The sequence below is a fragment of the Sciurus vulgaris genome (genome assembly GCF_902686455.1).
Source record: "Sciurus vulgaris genome assembly, chromosome: X".
In the NCBI taxonomy this organism is placed as follows: domain Eukaryota; kingdom Metazoa; phylum Chordata; class Mammalia; order Rodentia; family Sciuridae; genus Sciurus; species Sciurus vulgaris.
In genome coordinates, this window is record NC_136471.1 from 96343599 (window position 1) to 96348996 (window position 5398).

The following is a 5398-nucleotide window of genomic DNA, read 5'->3' on the forward strand; positions in this document are numbered from 1 at the left end:
TACAGCATTAAAGAAAAACAAAACAAAACAAGAATCCTAGAGAATGAGTTAGTTCTGTGTAATAGCCCAGGGGTTTAAAATGCACCTCTTTTTTTTTTCTCTCTCAGGTTAGTTCTGCCTCTCCCACTGAAACTGCTACAGTTCACATTCTAATACAGGCTTCAGGAAGGCCAGGCAGCGGGGAGGGAGGGATTGCCAAGGACTTTTAAACCTTTTTTTTTTCTTGGTTGAGAAATCAGGTTAGGTTTGAATGCAGAAAATCACAAAACATTATTTCCTACTACTTTTGGGGAATGGAGCTGCTGAGCTCTCCGCCTAGTGGGATTGGAGTAAACAAATCTCTTAGGAACAAGGAGAAGGACTGTAAAGTACCCTGCAATGAGTATCCCTAAGCCTAAGAATAGGGGACCTGAGGGAGGACAAATGGAGCCCATCCTCTGACAAACAAGAACACCAAACACCAAAACAATATAAAGACAACAGACACTAACACGTCCAAGCACACTCGTCCGCGCCTAGACTTGAATAGGCAGCCGAACGCGACCTCTGACGGGGTAGGACCCTGCGTCCACTCCCGCCTGGATAGAAGGAGCACTCCGTCTCCTTCGTTCTGAAAAACCACAGTCAGGTCCTCCTGACTGCCCTCCACCCGTGGAACGTCTCCCAGGGCTGCAGCTTGCGGGCCCGGGGCGTCCCCCGTTCCGCGGCCAGAGGGTGCTGACGGACCACAGAGGCGGCTGCACGGAGAGGGATTCCACGTCCTCTCCCTTGTTTCAAACCGAAACCAAAACTCACATGCACACTGCGGCGCCCCACACAAACATTCAAGACTCACACCATCGTACCTCCAAGGGGTCTTCGAGCTCCTGGGGTCGCGCACTCAGCCCGGACGAGCCCCCAAATGTAGGACCCCCCAAAAGGAAGACCCTTACTCGAGTCTCAGGATGGCACGCTCCAGGAAACACGAGAGACCGGCTTGATGCAAAAGCACGAGGCACTTTAATAACGGAGCTCCGGGCCAACACATATCTCACGCAGGAGGTAGAGGAGTTGACCCCATTTTAAATTTTTTAAATCTTGATTCTGAGGGCCGATCAGCTGCTGACCGTCATTCAGAGCCTAATAAAAAACATCTACCTCAAGTGATCTGGAAGGACATTCTATCGGGACAATGGAAAGGCCCGGATCCAGTATTAAACTGGACCTGAGGATCTGTTTGTGTTTTCCCACAGGATGCACAATCGCCAATTTGGGTGCCTGAAAGATTGGTCAAGGCTTCCTCAATAGAAAACCAAGAACAACAAGAAGATGTGGAAGTTCCTCCAACTGCTGTTGTTGATGATCCCTCACCATGTTAATGGAGGAGCCATGCGTTACCTATGGGGAATAGTAAAGGCATGGCCTTGCCCTTTGCCCCTTACTAACTCTTCCAATCTATATCCTCCTATTCTTACCACTAATTCCACATCAGGGTTACCCACTGTACCCTTTTCTCCTGACTTAGCACCCTTCCCAAATGGCTCCTACGACTTAGCAGGTTATGTGGGAACCTCCCCCCAAGTTTGGCTATGCTAGACCCATAGTCAGAGACAGGTAAGATTTGTGAAGAGCTCATACCAACCTAAGACAGGGAATGAAGATATAAGCTTCATTTTCCGATGACGGGTGAGGATGTTGCTCTGTCATGGACAACCTAAGACAGGCACAGTCTTTTTATAAACAAACAGGGGGAGATGTGGGCTGGCAGGGAGCCAAAGGGCATGCTTGGTATGCCTGGAGAAAAACAGGAAGCTATTACAATTGTTACATGTATGCTTGTAACATGTATGCTTGAGCTCGTGATTGCTTGACCTTTAACAGGATTGGGTGGACATATCTAATCGAAACTGCTTATGCATGAGACTGCTTATATAGAGAGGGTGTTATCCGAATTAAAAAAAAAGCTCCTTCATGACAATCTGAGGTGTACGTGTCTTTATGTCCCGCTGGACGGCGACAGTGCAACTTAAGAACAGACCAATCACCACTGAGAAGTCCAAATTTGAGAGTCTTTATTAAGCTGGCCAGCTGACTGTCTCACACAATGCCCAAAAAAATGGCTATTGAGAGAACAGCCCCGACCACAGGGTTGTAGGGGTTCTTATACCAAAAATCACATCAATCATAAGTGTCTGTTGCTATGATTCAAAATTACAAAATAACATCATGAGATCATCGACAGAGGGGAAAGTGGGTCAGACTGACCCTTACCTAGGTACAAACTAAAGAATGATTGCTAACATCCACACAATTACTGTTTACATGGTACATTGGTTACTACAAAGGAGTTGCCATTGTATATTATTAAACATGTCACGCTAAGTAACTGATGATGGGTACAGAGGTGGGGTGTTCCCATGGGAGAAGTTTATTTCCTACATAACATGGAGTCTCAGAGCAAAATGGAGTCTGTTTAGTCATTTCCCTTAGAGTCTGGCCTGTAACATTCTCATGGAGTCAGATCTGTCAGCCCATCACAGGCACTTCTCTTTTGAGACTCAGTGTATGTTTCCTTTTCTGTATCCCCAGATTCCTATCTCAGTTTTAGAAAATAATTCTGACCAGATGCAATGGTACATGCCTGAATTCCAGCTACTAGGGAGGCTGAGGTAGGAGGATTGCAGGCTAGCCAAGGCAAGTCAGTGAGACCCTGTTTCAAAATAAATTAAAAAGATCTGGGGATGGGGATGGGGATATAGCTAAGCTGGTAGAGTGCTTACCTTGAAAGCACAAGGCCCTGGGTTCAAATACCCAGCACCACAAAAATAAATAAATAAAAGATTTGGGGATGTAGTTCAGAGGTAAAGTGCCCTGGGTTCCATTCTCAGTACCACACAGAAAGAAAGGAAGACAAATTTGTTTAGTTTCTGTTGTGTGTGTGTATACAATTTGGACTGTTGAATAAAACAATTTGAACTGTTAAAAATAAGGATGTAACCAGATGCAGTGTTTACAATAATTCCAGCTACTTGGAAGGCTGGGGTAGGAGGATCACAAGTTCAAGGCCTGTCTCAAAAACTTAGTGATACCCTGTCTCAGAATAAAAAATAGAAAGGACTGGGGAAGTAACTCCATGGTAAATTGCCTCTGGGTTCAATTCCCAGTATTACAAAAAAAGGAAAAAAATTCAAATAAAATACTATACCACAAAACAATTAGCAGTAATGACTTAATATTATTGATTGTCCATTTAGTGTTATCTCCCAATATATCATAATTTTTAAAATATATATATTTTTAGTATATGTAGTGCTGAGACTCAAACCCAGTGCCTCACACATGCTAGGCAAGCATTCTATCATGGAACCACAACCCCAGTCCTATTATAATTTTATTTTTATATTTGGTTTAGCCAAATTGAAATTCAAACAAGGTTTAGGTTGTATTTGGTTAAATTTATTCTAAAAGTGGGCAATATTTACTTTTTTATTGGTGCATTATAGTTTTACATTATAATAGGATTCATTTTGATATATTCATACATGCACGACTCACAATTTGATCTTTCCCTCCCCAGATTCCTTTTTCTAGTCTACTGCTCTGTCTTCTATTTTCATGAAGTCTTCTTTCTTTCCTTTCTTCTCTCTAGCTTTCACATATGAGAGAAAACATACAACTCTTGACTTGAAGAGTCTACATTATTTCACTTAATATAATGGTCTCTAGTTCCATCCATTTTCCTGCAAATGACGTAATTTCATTCTCCTTTATGGCTGAATAAAACTCCACTACATATATATACCACATTTTCTTTATCCATTCATCCACTGACAGACACCCAGGCTGGTTCCACAGTTTGGCTATTGTGAATTGTGCTGCTATAAACACAGGTGTGCATGTATCACTACAATATGATGACTTCAATCCTTCTGGATAAATACTAAGGAGAGGAATAGCTGCATTATATAGTGGTTCCATTCCTAGTATTTTAAGGAACGTCCATACTGAAATCCATAGTGGTTGTATTCATTTACAATCCACCAACAGTACTCTAATTGTTCCTATTTCCCCAGCACCCTCCCTCACCAGCATTTATTTGTGTTCTCTCTCTCTCTCTCTCTCTCTCTCTCTCTCTCTCTCTCTCTCATACTGGAGATTGAACCCAGTGGCACTCTACCACTAAGCTACATCCCCAGCCCTTTTATTTTGAGACAGGGTCTCACCAATTTGTCAAGGCTGGCACTGAAGTTGCAATTCTCCTGTCTCAGCTCTTGAGTAGCTGGTATTACAGGTGAGTACCACCATGCCCAGTTTATTATTGGTATTCTTGATCATTGTCATTCTAACAGGAGTGAGATGAAATCTCAGTGTAGTTTTGATTTGCATGTCCCTGATTGCTATGTGTTGAACATATTTTCATATATTTGTTGGTCATTTGAATTTCTTTAGAATAAATGTCTATTTAGTTCATTTGCCCATTTATTGATTGGGTTATTTTTTTCCTTTGGTGTTAAGTTTTTTGAGTTCTTTATTTATTCTAGATATTAATCCTCTGTCAGAAGAGTAGCAAGCAAAGATTTTCTCCCATTCTGTAGGTTCTGTCTTCACAATTTTTAGTCGTGGGCACTGGGAATTTAACCCAGGGATGCTTTACCATTGAATTACATCCTCAGCCCTTCTTTATTGATTTATTTTTTGGGGAGTACTGGGGATTGAACTCAGGGGCACTCCACCACTGAGCCACATCCCCAGCCCTATTTTGTATTTTATTTAGAGACAGGGTCTCCCTGAGTTGCTTAGCACCTCACTTTTGCTGAGGCTAGCTTTGAACTTGCAATCCTTCTGCCTCAGCCTCCAGAGTTGCTTAGATTACAGGCATGCATTACTGTGCCCAGTGCTCTTCATATTCTTAATTATTTTCTTTCCTGTACAGAAGCTTTTTAATTTGATGCCATCCCATTTATTAATTCTTTTTCTTTTAAATTCCTGAGCTTGAGGGGTCTTGTTGAAGAAGTGGTTGACAGAACCTGTATGATGGAGTCTTGAGCCTGTTTTTTTCTAGCAGTTATAAAATTTCTGGTCTGAATCCGAGGCCTTTAGTCCACTTGGACTTGACTTTTGTGCAGGGAGTTAGGGATTTAGTTGCATTTTTCTACATATAGATATTCAAATTTTCATAGCACCATTTGTTTAAAAGGCTATCATTTCTCCAATGTATGTTTTTTGGCACCTTTGTCAATGATCAACTGACTGGACCTGTGTGGGTTTGTCTCTGCTTCTCTCGGTCTATTCTATTGGTCTATGTGTCAGTTTTATGCCAGTACCTTGAAGTTTTTGTTGTTGTAGCTCTATAGTATAATTTTAAGTAAGGAATTTTGATGCCTCCAGGATTGCTCTTATTGCTCAAAATTGCTTTAAC